Below are 21,702 nucleotides of genomic sequence, written 5' to 3'. Positions count from 1 at the left end.
ATATTGTCCCTCTCAACGGGGTAATTTCAGGGTCTGTAATGATAGCTCAGTGCATTATGATTCATGATCCACAACGTCCACTTTGCTGTCCATTGGTGTCAGTTTCATGAGCTTGAGTGTCAGCTCACGTTATGGGGCATGGTAGAAAAGAAGCAGCTCTCAGTTTTACTAGGTGACAAAGGAACTCTGTCCATTTCTTCATTTATGTGTTATGTTTTCTTCACACTGTTGATAGACATGGGGTCTCATAATGGTTGATATTTCAGTTGCTCCTTTCTATGCTTCCCCCCAGTTTTTCCTCCCCCTTACAGCAAGGTAGTCAAGGAGAGGGCTGAGGGTGTAACACAAGTGTTCAATCCCCAGTACCACAAAAGGAAGGAGAGGGAGAGGAAAGGAAGGAAAAGTCAAACTCAAAGAGCCCACACTTTACCCAAATCACATCCTCATAGTGATGACTCTCTGTGATGTCCCAAAGTCAGCACGTGTCCTGTGCACTGTGACTTATATTTTTGTGCACCTTTTCTATTGTGACAACTATTACTCAGGACTTTTTTGTGGGGGTACTGGGGACTGAGCACCTCAGGGCTTTGTGCTTGCTAGGCAGGTGCTCTACTTCTTGAGCCAGGCCTCTGGCTCTATTAATCACTTTTTTAATATCACAATCAGTGTAAGATGATAGTTAATAAATATGATATTCTGGGGATATGCTACAAATACCTTGCTTTTATTTTATTTAGTGATTGATTTTTCACAGTGCTGGGGATTGAATTCAGGGCCTCATACTTGCAAGGCAGGTGCTTCACTACGTGAGCCATTCTACTAGCCAACCTGGTTTTTGGGAAAACTACGTCATGTTTTTATGCACAATTTATATTTGCCTTTTTCATTATGCAAGTCAACATGAAATAATGAGAAAACCTATGTGGGATTATGAATTTAAGTTGAAAATTTTATTTATTCAGAGCAACATAAATTCCTGTGTTATCAAGCTAATCTCCAATTCAATTACAACAGCCAAAACTTTCTTTAAAAATATTCAGCTGAGGGCTGGTAAAGTAGCTCAAGCAGTAAGAGCACCTGCCCAGCAGCATGAACCCCTGAGTTCAAACCCAATACTGCCAAAAAAATCAGTCTGTGGCCCCAGTATCATGAAAAAAAAATTGCTTAGGAAGCAATAAGAAAGAAATACAAGGGGCACAAATAAGAAAAGAAGTCAAATCATTGCTGTTTACAGATGATTTGATTGTAAAAGGCACTAAAGTTGCTACCAGAAAACTCTTGAGATCAGGTAAAACTATTGGCCAAGCAACAGGGTAAGTCAACAAACAAAACTCAATAACTTTTTTTCTCCAGCCCATATTGTTAATATTTATTCTGATCACATATAAGAATAGATACTATCAATTACTATCCCTGTTTTCTATGTCCCAATTAGATCTAAACTGCCCCCGATCTGGATTTGTAGGGAAACACAATTTGCCTCATGTGTGTTCACTGCGTGTTTGCTCTTCTCAGCAGGAACCTGGAGAGGACTGAGAGAGGGAGAGACACTTGGCTAACACGATAGTGCTGGGCCTCATGATCTCACCCTTTATCGATGCTGATGATACAGCAGGTGCTTATGTTGCACAGACACCCAAGAGGAAAGGGGTCAGGGCTCAGGCAATGGGGTGCAGTGCAGATGGGCTGTGGGCCGTGATGCGTCTGACAGACCTACTTATATGAGTGTCCACCCTACAGCATGATAGGGACCTTGGTAGAGAATATTAGTGGTGTTATTTCCTCTAGGCTCTTCTTGGTTGGAACCTTATTGGATAGACTGATGAGGCCTGGAGAGGCAAAGAGAATTCTTGAAATTTTTTCATACCAAGGTTAAGTAAGAATATAAGCAGCCATGGAGTCACCATCCAGGTCAGTATTGAAACCATCATTACTACTGGGATCCCTGGTCTCATCTTCCTCCATACCCAGAGGTGACCATCTTCCTAGTTCTTTTTTCTTTTTTCAGAGATTAAAACATTTTAATATTTCAGTATAGAATACTTGCAGAATCCTTACACACACATAGTCTTAGAATAACCCCTTTGTTATCTTATTAACAATGTATACACTTTAAATATGTGCAATATTTTAAAACCAATACTTCAAAACAATATTTAAGCAATGACCTCAAAGGAAACAGACTTCAGGAACCATGTGACATTTAGGAAGTTCTCTCTTCCATCATCACTCCTAATTCCTGATGCTCTTTCTAGCTTTCCCCTATAGTTATCACAAAGTACAGTTGGTTTGCATTGCCTCCTTCAGATTTTCAAGGAGTCAATAGTGAGGTTCCTGTGCCATGAACACTGCAGAGAAGCTGTCTCCCTGGTTCTTTGCCTGTGCGCTGCACACGGCTGCTGGCTGGATGCTGTCTCCTCAGCCATACTTACATTTACACATCCCACACCTTGCACGATTTGGCTGGTTTGAAGGTTATTTTTTCCTGTTTTTGTAATATAATTCTTTTGTCTCCAAGGGCCAAAAAAATGGATTTTTCACACAATGGGAAAATTCGTGGTTTTATCATGGATTAATGTAATAGGAAATGTCAGTGGTGTTTGTGATCATTCAAACACATGGGGTTTTTTGTTGTTTTTTGTTTCTTTTTTGGTGGAACAGGGGTTTTCACTCAGCACTTCACACTTGCAAATCGGGCATTCTACCACTTTGTCACACCTCCAACCCATTTTGCTCTGGTTATTTTGGAGGTGGAGTTTTGCAATCTATTTTCTTGTGCTGGCCTGGAACAAAGATCCTCTGGATCTCAGCCTCCCAAGTAGCTAGGATTGCAGGCATGAGCCACTTCAGCCTGGACCAGCACCTGGTAGTTCTTTTTTTTTAATAAATTCTGTCCTATTTTCTTTTTAATTTTAGCAAGGACTTATATAACAAGCTAAAGTAGAGTGAACTGAAGGGGGACTAAAGGAAGGAATACTTCCTCTTCCCCACACAGAATATGGGCGACTCGTGCTATTTTTTAAGTGACTATCCAGAATATTGGATTTCTTTGTGTATTTCTCTTTTTTTTTCTTTTGTGACTTTTCAACATGCATTTAACATACTTTGATCATATTCATCATACCCTTTCCCCTCCCCCATCCGCTTTCTTTGTCCTGATTGTCTCCATTCCACTTTCCTGTCATCTCTCCCCTTCTAGTCTATATGAGAAAAAAACTGCAATATTTGTCTTCCTGGGTCTGGTTTATTTTGCTTAACATCATGATCTCCTTTTCTGTCCATTTGCCTGCAAGTGACATGTTTCCCTTGTTTATGGTGATTAATATTCTGTTGTGTCTACAAGCCACGTTTTCCTTATCCATTCATCCATTATGGGACCTAGTTTCATTCCACAGTTGGGCTGTTGTGAATTGTGAGCATCACAGTGTGGTGTGCATGCAGGTGTGTCTTGTGTACTGACTTATATTCCTTCATGTGAGACAGTAGGGGTGTGATAGCTGGATTCACTATCTTTTAATTACTGTGTTTAGATTATTCACATTTAAGGAGATTATTGATATAATTGGTTTAATAACTGACATTCCTAATTGTTTTCTAGTTTCTTTTTTGTTGTTTTGTTCTTTATTAGTTTTTTTTTTTTTTTAGATCGGTAGTACAGAGATTTGAATTCAACGCCTCGTGCTTGCTAGGCAGGTGCTCTTCCCACTTGAGCCACATGTCCGGTCCTCTTCTTTTGGGTTTTTTTTCCATTTATTTTCCCAGATTTAAAGAGACACTGTCTTGCTATTTAGCTCAGCCTGGCCTTGAATGAGTGATCCTTCCTCCCTATTGCTGGGATTATAAGTTTGTGTCACCAGTCATAGTTTAATGATATTTCTTTTATGTAATCCCAGTTCCCACTGTGTAAAATTTTCCTTTCAATAAAGAACTTTTTTGGCAGTACTAGCGTTTGAACTCAGGGCCTCATGTTTGTAAGGCAGGCCCTCTTACCACTTGAGCCTCTCCACCAGCCCCTAATAAAGAACTTTTTAAACAATTATTTTTATTGTTGTTGTCATAAAATATGCAGTGGTAAAAAGTGTGTAGTTTATTAGGAAGGGAATTTAGTCTAATAGTATAAAACTGAGGAAAATGAGATAAAATGGAGAAACATTTCCTGTTTCTCAGGAGAGAAATGGGAGTAAAGACTTTGTTTATTGTTGTTGTTCTTTGTTTTTGCAGTACTGGAGCTTTAATTCAGGGCTTCAACTCTTCCTAGGCAGGTGCTCTACCTCTCAGCCCCTATTTGTACTGTGTGTTTTCAATGTATAGTTTCTCAGACTATTTGCCGGGACTGGCTTGGAATTGCAATCATCCTGATCTCTGCCTCCTGAGTAACTTGGATTACAGGCATGAGCCACCAGCCCCCAGCTAAGACTCCTTTTAGCAGTTCTTACAAGGCAGTTTTGCTGGTGATCCATGATGTCAATCTCATTGTTATTTTTCTCTTCAAGTTGTATAATTTCAAATGGTTTGTTTTCCTGTTAACTGATCCTTTTTTTCACCTTACATAAGTGTGCCTTTAGACACTACTATGGTTTGTATGTGTTTTGAGTGTGTCCCCAAGGGTTTGGGTGTTGGGAATTTGGGCCACAATGTGGAGGTGCTGAAAGAGGGTGGGGCCTCTCAGAGGCAGGGACTAGTGAGAGGGGTCTCTAGAGTGGCCCTTCTCCCCTCTCTGGCTTCCTGTCAGAGCATGTGATCACTTCTTAAGTCTCACTGCTGCCATGGTGCTGTCTGCCATGCAGTCCTCAGCAGAGCCCAGTTTATGCCAGTGCTGTGCCCTTGGATCTTCACAGCTGTGAGCTAAAAAAACCTATGTTTTTTAGGAAGTTCCCATTTCATGTCTTATGTGCTGGAGAGAAATGTACTAGGTGAGTCATACAGGATGTCAACGTGACTGGGTTGAGAAAAGCCCAGGGCAATTGTAGGGCACACCTCTGGGGCATGAGGAAGGCATTTACAGAGAGGATTGGGTCCCAAGAGCTCTGACTGAATTGATGGAGATGATTATCTCCTTAATTTTGATTATCTCCTTGGATCCTTTTCAATTCTTTTTGATATTATTTTACTCTTAAATCCTTTTCCTAGTTTTCTTTTGTTGTTTTACTCTGTCTATATCCATTTCACCATTAACACACTTGATTTAAAGTTCTTGTGTAATCTCTCAGAGTCTGAGATTTCTCAAAGATGGTATATTAATGAGCCATGTCTTCATCATTTTCTGCATTCTGTGATTTTGTTGTTGTATAAAAGAGGACATTTGGATATTCTAACTGTATAAACTAGAAATCAGATTCTCCTAGTTTTTCTTGATGGCTTTTGTTGAAGGTTGAACTTGTTACATTGTTTAGAGAATTTTCTATGGTATTTTGGGTAGTGACAGTATTCCTTATGTTGTGTACTCATTGAAGTTTTTTCCTTGGCTTCTTATTTATTTAGTTTATTCATTTATTGGTGCAACTGGGGTTTGAACTCAGCACCTTACACTTGCCACACAGGTGCACGAGTGGATGAGACACTCCACCAGCCCTTTGTTGTGTTCATTTTCTGTTTGTTGTGTCTTGAACAATCCAGGCTGGCTGTCTACCACAATCCTCCTGATCTCTGTTTCCTGAGTATCTAGTGTTGTAGGGATGTCACTGGTGCCTGGGTCTTTGTAACTTCCATATGGACCATTCATTTTATTAACACATACTTTTCTCCAGTTCCATCCATTTACTTCTGAGCAACAAAATTTCATTCTTCTTCATAGCTGAGTAAAATTCCATTGTATATAAATACCATATTTTCTAAACCCATTCATCATTTGTAGGGAATCTGGACTGTGTCTATATCTTGGCTGTTGTGAATAGTGTTGCCATGAATATGGGTGTGCAAGTTTCTTTATTGTAACCTGACTTACATTCCTTTGGGATATGTCTATTTGAGGTATTGCTGGATCATATGGTAGTTCTATTTTTAGTTTTTTGGAGAGCCCCCATACAGTTTTCCCATAGTGGTGTTCTAATTTACATTCCCACTAGCGGTGTATGAGAGGTCCTTTCACCCACAGCCTCTCCAATATTTGTTGCTATTTGTGTTCTTGATGGTAGCCATTCTAACAGGAATGTTAGGTGGCATCTTAATGTGGTTTTGATTTACATTTCCTTTTTGTTCAGGGATGTTGAGAATTTCTTTATGTGCTTTTTGGACATTTTTTCTCCTTCCTTTGTAAAACTTCTGTTCAAGTCATTGCCCATTTCTCCATTGTGTCATTGATTCTTTGGGAGTTTCATTTTTGACCTCCCTGAAAATTTTGGTTATTTATCCCTTGTCAGATGTGTAGATTGCAAAGATTTTCTCCCATTTAGTGGGCTGCATCTCAAGTCTGGTGAAAATTTCCTTTGCCATACAGGAGTTTTTTAGTTTCTTGTACTCCCATTTCTCATTTCTCTTTATTGCTGAGCCATTGGAGTTCTATTTAGGATGTTATAGTCCTTGCCTGTATGTTTCAGTGTATTCCCTGCTCTTTTCTACACTATTTGAAAGACTCATGTGTTATATTATGTGTCTTGATCCACTTGGACTTGATATTTCTACAAGGTGAAAGACATGGATCTTGTTTCAGTTTTCTACATGCTGATACCCAGTTTTTCCAACAACATTTGTAGAAGGGAGTGTCTTTTCTCCATCTGATGTTTTGGATGCCTTTGCCAAAAATTAGGTGGGAGTAGCTGTGGGTTTATATCTAGTCTTCTGTTCTGTTCCCTTGGTCTTTGTGTCTGTTTTTGTGCCACTGCCATGCTGTGTGGTTGTGTTTTTTTTTTTTTTTTTTGCTGTGGCTCTGTATTATAGTTTGAATTTGGTTATTGTTATGCTCCTCCAGTGTTTGCCTCTGCTCAATATTACCTTCACCCTTCAAGGTCTTTTGTGCTTCCATATGAACGTTAGGGTTGAGTTTTCATTCTTTGTGATTGATGTCATTGGAATTTTGATGGGGATTGCATTGAGCATGTAGCTTGCCTTTATGTATAGCCACTTACGCCGTATTCATTCTGCCGATCCGTGAGCATGGGAGATCTTTTGATGTTCTGATGTCTTCTTTGATTTCTTTCTTCAGTGGTTTACAATTTCCTTGTAGTGGTCTTTCATTTCTTTTGTTGAGGTTCTAATAAACTGTTATTCTTTAAAAAATGCTGTGTAACTATTCTTTACATCTTTTGATAGATTATGAATAATTTTTCTGTGTCATCATTTTAGGGAAGAACCAGAAAAATAAGAACACTGAAGGTGACAACAAAAATTGGAGAAGAAACAGATAATTTGCCTTTGACAAAACAAATCAGTATGCTAGAAGAATTCTACAATGACAAGAATGTTTAAGAGTGAGTCAATATAAAATGTCCAACTTCGAATTGATTGAACCTGAGAAAATTTCCTACAAAAATGCATAGTTTGAACATATAGTATTGCATAATGCAAATCCTGAATTGTTCTGATATTGAAAACAGTGACAACATGCCACCTTGACACCTGTTGGTTCAGTGTACACAAATGTTACATGCAGTACAAATTATGGCCATACAAATTTACCTTAAGTACTTTGGGTTTAATGTAAGTATGATACAACAGTAAATTTTGAAGCTGGGTGCTGTGGCTCATCTCTGTAATCCTAGTTTCCTGGGAGACCAAGATTGGGATCCTTGTTCAAGGCCAGCTTGGGCAAAAAAGTAGATCCTATGTAAAGAGTAACCTACTCTGATAGGTTACTGGAATCAGATTCTGTGTTCCCCCACCCATGGAAAATAGCACACAATGCAAAACAGGCTGTTGGAATGGCTCAACTGTTAAGCGGGCCTGCCTAGCATGCAGAAGGCCTGGAGTTCAACCACCAGTGTGGTTTAAAACAAACGTGAATTTTTTGTGTGTTTATGGTATCTTCAGGGTATCACATTTTGCATATACAAATGTTCCAAGAAACACAATTCTTTAGTCCCAAGATTTTACATGAAGAATGCTAAAGAACAGTAAAAATGAAATACAGGGTAAAAGTAATACAAACAGGGTGAATTTGATCACCTGTGTTATATACATGTGTAGAAATATCACATTGAAGTGCCTATATGCAGTTATTTTTTTTTTAAAAAAAGATAAAATAAAAACCAATCATAAAAGACATATGGAATCAATGTTGGTGGCACATACCTGTAATTCCTTGTAGTCATAAGGCTGTCACACATGGTTCAGAAGTTTGAGGCCAGCCTGAGCCACACAGAAACAATCTTAAAAGTAAACAAACAGATGTGAATGAGAGATCCAGTTCTTGCAAAATAGTGACCTTGGAAACAGTATTAAGAAACCCCATATGACTAACTTTTTTTCTTTTTCTGATAATGGGGAGTGAACCCAGGGTTTCATGCTTGCTAGACAGGCACTATGCCTCTTGAGCTCTGTCCCCAAGACCTGAATACCATCATTTTGATAATAACCATCCTCAGGTCATTCTGCAGAGCATTCAGTCCATTCATGTTCAAAAACTATTAGGGTACATAAATCGTTAGTTAAATAATAATGGGTTAATGCGCATCCCATTTTGCACAGTTGTGAAGTAGTCAAGAGACCCTGTGAACATCAGAAGGGAGTTTCCTGATGTTGGAAACAGTATCTCTGCTGTAACCTGGTCCTGAACCAGGTTCTGAGAACTGGCGCAAAATCCCTCCTTTTGGGGACTTCCTGCATGGCCTCCCCATGCAGGTGCACGTTTCATGGTTGAGCACAATGGGAGACATGGGTCCCTCAGATGTAATTGGTGACTTCCTTGGCCTGCGTGTAGACAGCATTTACAAATGAAATGCAGATGGTGGCAGGACCTGAGCTTATTGCAGAGGCGGGACAGCCCCAAGTGCAAGGTCTACAGGGTCTCAAGGGTGAGGCTGAGCAGGGCTGTGCTTTCTAGGGAGGAGCAAACAGGAGAAAGAAGGGGGAGAGGAGGGCGATGGAGGGGCAGCATGATGTCCTGGAATAGGATCCTTTCATTAAGGTCACCTGTCCTGAGGGTGACAGTAAAGGACAACTCCTATGCTAGCCCAGGCAGGGGATGATCAGAGTCAGAGACCTGGAGGGAGGAGAGAAAGTTTGGGAAAGTGGTTAGCACGAGATCTGTTTCTGCTGACCAATCAAGGTGATGCCTTTGAGGCAGAAAGTGGGAATTTCAAAGTATGTCCTTATTTTAGGTTGAAAAATTGCACTTTCCTTGAGTTCACAGGCAGGCATTTCCTTGCTCTTGGTGCTTCCCCAGGACAGAAAGCTTGTGACATGGGACTTTGTGAATCACTGCTGTTGACAGGACTCCACATCTTCAGCTGTTTGCTTTTGCCTGCAGGTGGTTGTTCTGGACAGAATGTCACTTGTAGTAGTTGACATAACCTGTGAGGGACAGTCAGAAGTATTGACAATTGGGTTAATTGAGGCAGAGAAAAGCATTTCTGATTTTCATGCCTTATTTTGGTGTGTAATCTTCTATTGTGTGTATACCCCACATTTTTCCTGTTTGTTCATCCATTGATGAATCCACAGTTGGGCTGTTGTGAACTGTGAGTACCACAGTGTGGGTGTGCATGCAGGTGTCTCTTGTGTGCTGACTTGGATCATTCAGGTGAGTGCCTATAGGTGTGAAAGCTGGAGTCACTGTCTTTTAATTGTTATGTTTGGCTTTTTCACATTTAATGTGATTGTTGATATAATTGGATTGTTACCTAAAACATAACTAATTATTTTCTACTTTATTTTGTTGATTTTGTTTTTCTTCTTTTTTCTCTCGTTTGTTTGGCAGTACAGGTGTTTTAACTCAGGCTTTCAAGCTTGCTATGTGGGCACTCTATCACGTGAGTGATATGCCCAGTCCTGTTGTTTGTCTTTTTTCACTGTTTTTTTCCCATTTATTTCCCCAGTTATTGGAGACAGGGTCTTGCTGTGTAGCTCAGCCTGAGAATTTTTTTTACAATTCTTTTGTTGTTGTTGTTATATGAGCAATAGTAAAGTTTATTAGTGGGGGAAAGTGAGAAAAAAGGAAGAAACATTTCCTATTCCCCATGCAGGAAATGGGAGTAAAGATTCCTTCTTTTAATAATTCTTGCAAGGCAGTTTTGCAGGTGATCCATGCTTTCACTGTTATACTTACATTTCTCTCCAACTGTATAATTTCAAGTGGTTTGTTTTCATGTTAACGGATCCTTCCTTCTACTTGAATAAGTGTGCCTTTAGGCGCTGCTATGATTTGTATGGGGTTTTCAGTGTTTCCCCAAGGGTGCAGGTGTTGGTAATTTGAGCCTCTGTTGGGGGGTGCTGAAAGGGGATGTGACTTTTCACAGGCAAGAACTAGTACAGGGGGTCTCAAGACTGGCCCTTCTCCCCAGTCTGGCTTCCTGTCAGGCCATCTGACTGCTTTCTCTGTCCCACACTCTTGCCATGGTGCTGTCTGCCATGCAGTTCCTCAGCAGAGCCCAGCTGATGCCAGTACTGTGCCCTTGAACCTCCACAGCTGTGAGCTAAGTAAACCTCTGTTGTTGGGTAGGTTTTCCATTTCAGGTCTTCTGTGCTGAAGAGAAGCATACTGTGTGGTTCACATTGGTTGTCAACATGAGTGGGTTGAGTGATGCCTAAGGTATTAGTAGGGCACATCTCTGGGGGTATCTGGGAGGGCTTTTGCAGAGAGGATGGATCCTGAGGGCTCTGACAGAAATAATGGATTACACATCTCTTTAATGTCTTGTGATCCTCAGATCCTCTTTAATCTTTAGATGTTGTTTTAATCATAATCCTTTTCCTAATTTCCTTTTGTTCTTTCATTCTGTCTATACTCATTTGAGCATTAAGACACTCCTTTTGAGTCCTTGTCTAGAAGCTCAGTGTCTGAGGTTTCTCAAAGATGGTATATTAATGAGCCATGTCCTCTTGATTCTCTATATTCTGTGATTTTGTTGTAGTGTTAGAAAAATGTCCACTTTTATAATTTTTTAAAATACTGTTAGATCTGTATAAACTAGAAATCAGATCCTGGTCCTTGTTTTACTGTTCTTCTTCATTGAAGTTTTTTTTTCAGACAATTTTCAAGGGTTTTTTTGTTTCATTTTTATTGTTTTTTGCAGTGACAGTGTTCCTTGTGATGTGTACCCATTAAAGTTTGATCCTTGGCTTCTTATTTATTTATTTGTGTAGTACTCTTATTTTTCCTTGGTGGTAAAGGGGTTTGAACTCAGGACCTCATGACTGGTAGGCATGAACTGTACCACTTGAACCACTCCACTAGGCATTTTTTGTGTTGGCTATTTTCAAGGTAGGTTTTCCTGAACTACTTCCTGGTCCAGCTTTGAACCATGATCCTCCTGATCTCTGTCTCCTGACAGCTAGATTATAGGCATGAGTCACCAATATCTGGTTCTTTTTAACATTTTAATGCAGGCATTTTTTGTGTTGGCTATTTTCAAGGTAGGTTTTCCTGAACTACTTCCTGGTCCAGCTTTGAACCATGATCCTCCTGATCTCTGTCTCCTGACAGCTAGATTATAGGCATGAGTCACCAATATCTGGTTCTTTTTAACATTTTAATGCATTGTTCCCTTTACTAATAGATATGATCTCCAGTTCCATCCATTACCTGTGTACAACAGAATTTGATTTTCTTTATAACTAAATAAAATTCCATTGTGTATAAATTTCACATTTTCTTAATGCATTCATCAGTTTTAGGACATCTGTGCTGTATCCATTTCTTGACTGCTGTGAATGGTGCTGGTATAAACATGGTTGTGCAAGTATCTTTATTGTAACCTGACTTACATTCCTTCAGGTTATGCCTTGGAGTGGTGTTGTTGAATCATGAGTGGGTCTTAGCTTTTAGGATCCTCCATGTTGCTTTCCATAGCAGTTGTACTAATTTAAGTTTCCACCAACAGTGTATGAGGGTTTCTTTATTCTCCCGCCTCTCCAATATTTGTTCTTATTTGTCCTCTTGATGATAGCCATTCTAGCAGGAGTGAGGTGGAATCTTAATTTGGTTTTGATTTGCAATTCCTTTTTGTCCAGGGATGTTGACAATTTATTCATGTATATTTTTGGCCATTTATATTTCTTCATTTGAAAAATTTCTGTTCACTTCACTGCCCATTTCTTCGCCAAATCATGGATTCTCTGGGAGTATAGTTTTTGGAGCTACCTGAAAATTCTGGTTATTAATCCCTTGTCAGATATATACATGACAAAGAGTTTCTTCCATTCTGTGGGGTGTCTCAAGTTTGGCAACCATTTCCTTTGCTGTGCACAAGTTTTGTTTCATGTAGTTGTATGGCTGACTTTGTTCCTCCATCTTCCCAATCTCAGCCTCCCATTTTTTTTTCATTTTTCTTTTATTATTCATATGTGCATACAAGGCTTGGTTCATTTCTCCCCCCTGCCCCCACCCCCTCCCTTACCACCCACTCCACCCCCTCCCGCTCCCTCCCCTCAATACCCAGCAGAAACTATTTTGCCCTTATCTCTAATTTTGTTGTAGAGAGAGTATAGGCAATAATAGGAAGGAACAAGGGGTTTTGTTGGTTGAGATAAGGATAGCTATACAGGGCATTGACTCACATTGATTTCCTGTGCGTGGGTGTTACCTTCTAGGTTAATTCTTTTTGATCTAACCTTTTCTCTAGTTCCTGGTCCCCTTTTCCTGTTGGCCTCAGTTGCTTTAAGGTATCTGCTTTAGTTTCTCTGCATTAAGGGCAACAAATGCTAGCTAGTTTTTTAGGTGTCTTACCTATCCTCACCCCTCCCTTGTGTGCTCTCGCTTTTATCATGTGCTCAAAGTCCAATCCCATTGTTGTGTTTGCCCTTGATATAATGTCCACATATGAGGGAGAACATACAATTTTTGGTCTTTTGGGCCAGGCTAACCTCACTCAGAATGATGTTCTCCAACATCATGGTAAATGATGTTCCATCCATTTACCAGCGAATGATAACATTTCGTTCTTCTTCATGGCTGCATAAAATTCCATTGTGTATAGATACCACATTTTCTTAATCCATTCGTCAGTGCTGGGGCATCTTGGCTGTTTCCATAACTTGGCTATTGTGAATAGTGCCGCAATAAACATGGATGTGCAGGTGCCTCTGGAGTAACAGTCTTTTGGGTATATCCCCAAGAGTGGTATTCCTGGATCAAATGGTAGATCAATGTCCAGCTTTTTAAGTAGCCTCCAAATTTTTTTCCAGAGTGGTTGTACTAGTCTACATTCCCACCAACAGTGTAAGAGGGTTCCTTTTTCCCTGCATCCTCGCCAACACCTGTTGTTGGTGGTGTTGCTGATGATGGCTATTCTAACAGGGGTGAGGTGGAATCTTAGTGTGGTTTTAATTTGCATTTCCTTTATTGCTAGAGATGGTGAGCATTTTTTCATGTGTTTTCTGGCCATTTGAATTTCTTCTTTTGAGAAAGTTCTGTTTAGTTCACATGCCCATTTCTTTATTGGTTCATTAGTTTTGGGAGAATTTAGTTTTTTAAGTTCCCTGTATATTCTGGTTATCAGTCCTTTGTCTGCTGTATAGTTGGCAAATATTTTCTCCCACTCTGTGGGTATTCTCTTCAGTTTAGAGACCATTTCTTTTGATGAACAGAAGCTTTTTAGCTTTATGAGGTCCCATTTATCTATTCTGTCTCTTAGTTGCTGTGCTGCTGGGGTTTCATTGAGAAAGTTCTTACCTATACCTACTAACTCCAGAGTATTTCCTACTCTTTCTTGTATCAACTTGAGAGTTTGGGGTCTAATATTAAGATCCTTGATCCATTTTGAGTTAATCTTGGTATAGGGTGATATACATGGATCTAGTTTCAGTTTTTTGCAGACTGCTAACCAGTTTTCCCAGCAGTTTTTGTTGAAGAGGCTGCTATTTCTCCATCGTATATTTTTAGCTCCTTTGTCAAAGATAAGTTGCTCATAGTTGTGTGGCTTCGTATCTGGATCCTCTATTCTGTTCCACTGGTCTTCATGTCTGTTTTTGTGCCAGTACCATGCTGTTTTTATTGTTATTGCTTTGTAATATAGTTTGAAGTCAGGTATTGTGATACCTCCTGCATTGTTCTTTTGACTGAGTATTGCCTTGGCTATTCGTGGCCTCTTGTGTTTCCATATAAATTTAACAATAGATTTTCAATCTCTTTAATGAATGTCATTGGAATTTTGATGGGAATTGCATTAAACATGTAGATTACTTTGGGGAGTATCGACATTTTTACTATGTTGATTCTACCAATCCATGAGCATGGGAGATCTCTCCACTTTCTATAGTCTTCCTCAATCTCTTTCTTCAGAAGTGTATAGTTTTCCTTGTAGAGGTCTTTCACATCTTTTGTTAGGTTTACACCTAGGTATTTGATTTTGTTTGAGGCAATTGGAAATGGAATTGTTTTCATACATTCTTTTTCCGTTTGCTCATTGTTAGTGTATAGAAATGCTAATGATTTTTCTATGTTGATTTTATATCCTGCTACCTTGCTATAGCTATTGATGATGTCTAGAAGCTTCTGAGTAGAGTTTTTTGGGTCTTTAAGGTATAGGATCATGTCGTCTGCAAATAGGGATATTTTGACAGTTTCTTTACCTATTTATATTCCTTTTATTCCTTCTTCTTGCCTAATTGCTCTCAGCCTCCCATTTAGCTAGGTTTAGAGGAATGATCCACCAATGCTCGACTGGTTAATGTAGGTTTCCCTAGGCTAATTAAAGATGTATTTTTGGAATCAGCAGTTGTGTAAATGTCAGTGATGGTGGCATATTGGTGACACTGAGTTCTGTCTAGAACATTTCCCACTCTTTCCCTTATATGATTGTCTTTGGACATTCCCTAATAACAACTGTAATATTTCTACATTCACATCATCTATTATCATTCATGACTTTTTTGTTGTTTTCTAGTTTTTATTCTTTTTGTGATTTTTTTTTTTAGTATCAAGGTTGGTGTGTAAGCAACCAGGTATAATCTTCCAATATTGTCGTAGTGTAGCTTAAAATCATTTGCTCAACTTTTAAGTGTGGGATGTGAGAAAATCATAAGAATGATAATAAAAATGAAAACTACCTAAAAGTGAAAAATAGTTCCCATATACTGACAAAGGTTAAAATTTTTTCTCAGGCATTTGTTGAGTAAGTCGTCACAGGATGGCTTTTGTTAATGCCTGTGTGCTCCCTACATAGTAGGACTTTGTCATGAGAGGTGCTGCAGACCCAGTGTATAGAAGTTGGGGTGATCCTGTTCTACTGTTGCTTCACCACAGAGTTCTAATCTAGTGTCAGAATTGCTGTGAGACAAGGTGTGAGTGTGGATGCAGGGTAAGAGTGTGGCAACCCAGGACATGGAGTGACCTTATAAGGAGTACCACATCATATGAACTGCTTATGAACTGAATGTAGATTTCCAGTGCTGTGAGTCCCATTCTTCCTCCTGGAAATTGAAATCTTTGGGATGTTTTAGAAGTCAGTGACCTCAGAAGATAGGTCACTGTGAGGATATAGCCATGAACCTCACCATGGAGGAGTAGGCCCTGCTGGATTCTTTACTTAAGAATCTCTACAGAGATGTGATTAGGAAGCCTTGAAGAACCTGGCTTCTGTAGGTAAGAGTGACAGTGTTCCTTTAATGAGTCAATGAGAGGACCAGTGGTTTGTGGGCATCTGTGCTGCTCCACAGTATGGACTGTGGAAAGAGAAAATTTAGCTGGGTACATGTTCCAAGCAGGAAAGCACAAATAGGAGTATTGTGCTCCAGGCTGGTGAGCAGAAAGAGAGACCATTATCTCCAAAATAGCCAACTGCACTTGAGCACCTTTTCTCACGAGTTCAGAGCACTGATTTCCATTATCCCATGTCACCCCCAAAAAATAACCATTGTGAAAGGAGGTGGCCGAGTGGCTCTAGTGGTAGAGCACCCACCAAGCACAAGTCCCTGAGTTCAAGGCCCTAGTAGTGCCAAAAAGAATGTAATTTTGTGTTTAGGATATCATCAAAATATCTTATTTTATATCTGCAAATATTTCAAAATACACAATGCTTTTAGTCCCATGAATTTTGCATGAAGAATAATGTTGTACATTGAAATGACATAGGGAGAAAAAGTCACATCAGGGTGAATTTGACCAAACTACACTACATGCATGTATATAAATATCACAATGGAACTCCTAAATGAACTTATACGTGCTAATAATTTTTGGAAAATTACATAGGGAATCAGTATTGGTGGTATATACCTGTAATTTATGGTCATCGCCAGGCTGATAGACATGGGCTATGTGTTTGAGGTCAGCCTAAGCAACATACAGACTGAAAATAAAGAGATGTGAAGATGTGACACAGCCATTCACTGTTTGCAAAATAGTTGCCTTCCATACAGTATTTAGAAGCCCCTTTCTTTTTCTTTTCTTTTCTTTCTTTCTTTTTTTTTGCAGTATTAGAGATTGGACAAAGGCCTTAATGATAGCCAGGCAGGTTCTGTACCACAATTTCCATACCTGAATAAGATTGTTTTTTAATAATGGCTGTCCTTAGGCCATTCTGCAGAGCATTCAGTTCATTCATGTTTAAAAATTGTTAAGAGAGGGAATAAAACTAGTAAGTTAAATTATATTCTAAATCTTAGTAATATGTTTCCCTTTTCACACAGGTATGAAGCAGTCAAGAGACCTTCTGAACACTCAGAAGAGAGTCACTGTGGAGAAATCTGCACCTGGATTGCAGGTCCTTGTCGTAGGAAACATGCAGTTACTCATGGAGGGGAGAATGCCTAACTTTTGTATAGGGAGCAGTTAACTATCATGACCTTACTAGCAATCATGAGAATGCATTGCAACGGGACTCACATCATTTAACATGTGCAAACGCCTACAGTCATCTCATTTCACTTCCCAGATACACAGGAAAATACTATGTCAGGAAGCCTTGATTGGAAGAGTTTTACAAGACTCTCCTGATGGCACATATATAAGACACACCCTGAACCAAAATCTGTGAATGTGCAAAAGAAGAAGAAGTTTTCAGTGATGAGAGATAGTTTCAAAGTCCTGTGAAAATTCCTCATGCAGTGGAATCCTACAAATATTAGTGATGTGAAGAGTTTGATGCAAAGTAACTTATGTAGAATACTCCCAGAAAATGCACAACCTGAACAACATGTTTAGAAGTTTTCAATATGTTGTGTTTCTCAATAGTTTGCTTATAAAATATATCTCTGGCCTAATTTATTTCAAATTTTCGCTCTTGGTTTAAATATAATTAATCCAGGCATGGTAGTGCTCATCTGTAATCACATCAGGGAACAGGCTGAGGTAGAATAAGCATTTGTTCCAGGACAGCCTGGGCTAACCATCTCTCAACAAAAATTTGCACAAAATATAAAATTATTGATGTGATGTTCTCTTGAGGTTTACCCAATTGTGCATGAGTGTAATATGTTAGTAAGTCGTCTTCCCTCCCATTTCCTATGTTTTCCTTGTACTGGTGATTAAACACAACACAAGACCTTGTGCTGCTAATCAAGCACAACACCCTGTGCTACCCCTAGCCCTTTTATTTCCATTTGAGAAAGGGTCTCATTACCTTTGCCTAGGCAAGTGTCAAACTCACAATCCTGATGCCTCTGCCTCCTAAGCACTGCACAGCAACTTTAGACGCTTGGAGTGTCAGATCCCTATGCAAAATGAATCTGCAGGGAATGACTGACATGACAGTCATGAAAGAATTAGTACATGTCTCAGGAATCACTTTGCAGTAGTAATTACCAATGACCACCTAAGAAAAACCCACTGAGCTGTGTGGCTCTTCCTCACACCAGTAATCCTAGCTACTTAAGAGGCTTAAGATTGGGAGAATAGAAGTTCCAGGCCAACTTGGGAAAACAGTTCTCAAGATACAATTTCCTAAATAACCATTATCAAAATTGACTGGCAGACAGCTCAAGCAGTGGAGTACCTAGTTTGCAACCATGAAACCCTGAGTTTCAACTTGTTCCTCTCTTTAAAAACAACAAAAACACAGAGCTCTTAAATTGCGGTTGCATCTGTGTGAAAGCCTGTGTATTCACATCATGCCTTCGTTCAGGTCTGATGCTACAAATGCAACAGGATTCCTGGTCAGCCTGGATCCCAGGGCAGGACTCCTTCTCTTCGGCTATTTCATTGGCAGCTGCCACCACCCCTTTTCCCACTCTACCTGCTGGTCCCTGTGCACACTTCTGGGAACCAGTTCATGATGGCTGCCCTCTAGGTTGAGCACAGACTCCTGGCTATGTTCCTCTCCATCCTGGAGATTGTCTGGCTGATCCTATCACCTCTTGTGTGCTGGTTGGCCTACTGTCCTTATCACTCCACCATATTGTGGCCTGCGATGAGCAAGTGTTCTCTCACATTGGGCTAAACCCACTTAAGCCTACTCACGGTTATTGGCTGTGACTGTTATGTAGCCATCTGTCACCCCTGCATTGCAGGGAGCATTGCTGACTGACTGTGCCCAGCTGGGGGTCTGAACCCAGACTGGTAGCTCAACCATGGGGATAATGTGACAATTTCTTTCCACCTCATTGGGAGTCTTAGGGAAGCCCCCATTTTGTGGTCCAGTCCTTCTCCCCTTGAAATTTTCCTGTTATAACCAAACAGCCTCTGTAACCTCATGTGATCCTTGTGTGTGTTCCACATCTGAAATGATGTTTATTCATCCTTGTCCACTATTAGTCTTCAATCTGGTTGCCATCTTGAGGATCCCCTCTTTGGCACTGGCAGAAGAAATTTTCAATGTTTGTACTCCATCTCTCTCTGGTGGTTGTGTGATGTGGTTTCACCCTCATCATCTGTCACAAGTCTAGAGGTTCCATTGTATTTACATTGTCACCCTGATGGCCACCAGAGTTGTACTTACCACTCCATTTCTTAGTCCAGTCATCAGGAATCATCAGTTCCACCTCAGGAATAGGAGGTGAAAGATGCCCTAAATGAAAGCTTCTACACAAGGTTCTGTCTTCAAAGCTCTGTTGGTCTCTTTGGTGATGAGGAAAAGGTCTAGAGCAGCTGGGGATAATACTGTCTATCTTGATAGGACTCTTTGTGATGCCAGGGATCTAATCCAGGACCTGCTGCATGCTGGTGAAGTGCTGTACCACTAAGAGACACCCTCAAGCCCTCCATAGGAGTGTTGAAAGAAATGTTATGAAAAAATACCCACATCAGTAGTTGTTTGGTTTATATCAGCTGTTTGTCTCCTCTGCTTCTTCCTTGGTCTCCAGCCATCATGATCTCTTCTGTGTGACCTGGTGTGATGAATCCCATCTGTTTTCTGTGCTGAGGAAGGTGGCATCTATCTGTGGGCAGAATTGGATTAGCACATGGATGTGGGAGTAATTATGCACATTCAAAATTGAGCCATTAAGAAAAATCTCAAACACGATGCACTAGTACATGCCTATAATTCCAACTACATGGAGATCAAAGGATTGCAATTCAAGGTCAGCTGAGGCAAAGTGATAGTGAGACCCCATGTCAATTACAAATCACGTGTGGTGGCGTGCACCTGTTATCACAGCTACAAAGGAGGCATAAAAATGTGAGAACCTAACTGAAAAAGTTAAAATTGTCTGGGGGCATGGCTTAAGTGGCAGAGGGTCCGACAGAATTGAAACACAACTACCATCAAAAAACCAAAAAGAAAACAGAAGGGAAGGCGGTTCATTTTCAAATGAGCTCAATGACAGTGCAGTCTGGCACCAGAGCTCATTATAGGATAGCTATAGGAATCACAGTATGCAAATGACAAGTGTTGGTTGATTTCAACATGTGAGCTAAACTGCTACATGGGACCTCCCCTGTTAACAATATGTGACACTGTACATATAGCAAGGAAGTGTCATGGCAGTTGTAACTTACCCTCTGAAAGGGGTAGTTAGATATTTGAGTGGAAGAAGGATGTATTTTATAATAAACATGAGAAGGTTGTCACATTCAGTGTGCTTACCCCACTATTGTCATAAATTTTTCATATATTGTAAAAATCAAGATAAATTACTATATATTCACATAAAAGGTATACATATTATTGTCCACACTTTGGAGAGGTCAGACTGGGGTTTGAAGTTAGTGTTTCATTTGAATGCAGATGCTCTATCAATTGAGCCAGGCCTCCAGTCCATTTTCCTCTGGTTATTTTAGAGATGAGACTTCACGAACTGCTGAGCTGGCCTCAAACCTGTATCCTCCCAATTTCAGCCTCCCAAATAGAATTACAGGCATGAGCTCTCTGCACTTGTCTGTTACCCATGTGTTTGAGGTGAAGAAAAGTGAATCTGAGAGATTAAGCAGTTTTTTGAAAGCACACAGCCATACTGTGGTGAAGCAGTAATTAAAAACATTCTCAATCTTTCTGGAGCTGGTGACAAGGACACACATTTTTCAGGTATTTTCAAGGAGAAGTTTGCACTTGAACATAAGGAAAATTCTGTAATTAGAGTGAGTAGACATGGTTCAGGAACGGAGTACAGTGTAGGTAAATAGCAGTGTCTGCAAGCTGGAAAGAAACGTCAGTACCAGCAGACAGAATGACACTCCCTGAGTCTGACAAGATTTCCTGCAGTGTGTATGACTAAATTTGACTCAAGTGACTGCCAACCCCGTCCAGGACTTTCCAGCTGCCTTCCCAGCTCCTCTCACTTGTTCCACAAAGGATGGACGTGGGTTTCACCAGCACCAGGTCTCCTCACTCACCTCCCACACCTGGCTGCTACTCAACCTTTCCGTTGAGGATTCTGCACCACCCAGGTCCATATGCCCCATTTTGAATGCCTGTCCCTTATCACTTCTGGACATCACCTAACACATCCCTCTTTCTGAAATTCCATCCTCATCACTCTGCTCCTCTGCCAAACTCAAAAAATTCTCATAGAAAGGATGTGACTCAGTTTATCCCTGTGTCCTTCCTCCTGTTCCAGACATGGTTCTCAGTGTGTAATGATGACCAGACCTTTCCATCTAGTAAGGACATCAGAGCCTCCTTTGCTCTCAGTGCCCTATTACCATCCATTACAGATGCTTCAGTCAATGAGTCCTGCATGTAGGAGATTGTCTGCAAATCACACTGTTCAGTCCTCACAATGGTCTCAAGAGTACAGCTCTGTTGACCTCCAGGTTCCACCTGAAGTGGTTGAGACTGCATAAGATTGATGCCAAGTTCCCACTGCTGGAGTTGGGCTGAAATGCAGATTTGTAGTTCCAGGTAGAGCGCTCAATCCCCACATTTGGTTACATATAAAGTCTCTTCCTTTCAGAGATTTAAATTTCCTTAATCATTCCTCCTCAAGGGGTGACTGTTCTTTAGACTACCTGCTGCTCCCTGATTCCCACCACCAGGGTGGCTGCTTTCTGGGACAACTTTCATTGGAATGAAAACCTTCTTAATCCAACCATCAATGTGACTGTCCATTTTCTGTTTTTAGAACAGAGAATCACATTGTGTGGCATAGCCTCTAATAATGTACATTTAGCTTTTCAGGGGCAGTACTGAGGCTTGAATTCAGAGCCTCATGCTTGCTATGCAGGCACTCTTACTGCTTGAGCTGCCCTGCCAGCCTACTTTTTGTGATTTTTTTTTTTAAATAGGGTCTTGA

The 21,702-nt window shown here is 40.2% G+C and overlaps 2 protein-coding genes across 3 annotated transcripts in view; both read left to right on the top strand.

The window, feature by feature from the left end:
* LOC109686579 (uncharacterized) overlaps positions 1-17,295 on the top strand; it is a 38,464-nt gene extending 21,169 nt beyond the window's left edge. For both annotated transcript variants that reach the window (XR_012441264.1, XM_020163951.2), the window contains 2 exons: positions 7,282-7,406; positions 16,723-17,295. The gene's annotated coding sequence lies outside the window, so the exon portion shown is untranslated. The remainder of the gene's footprint in view (positions 1-7,281; positions 7,407-16,722) is intronic.
* Positions 1-21,702, top strand: part of LOC109686580 (uncharacterized) — a 301,371-nt gene that overhangs the window by 196,767 nt on the left and 82,902 nt on the right. The gene's annotated exons all lie outside the window — the stretch shown is intronic.

The sequence above is a fragment of the Castor canadensis genome, chromosome 14 (assembly GCF_047511655.1).
Source record: "Castor canadensis chromosome 14, mCasCan1.hap1v2, whole genome shotgun sequence".
NCBI lineage: Eukaryota > Metazoa > Chordata > Mammalia > Rodentia > Castoridae > Castor > Castor canadensis.
The sequence above is the reverse complement of the archived record's forward strand: the minus strand, read 5'-3'. Positions and strand labels throughout refer to the sequence as shown.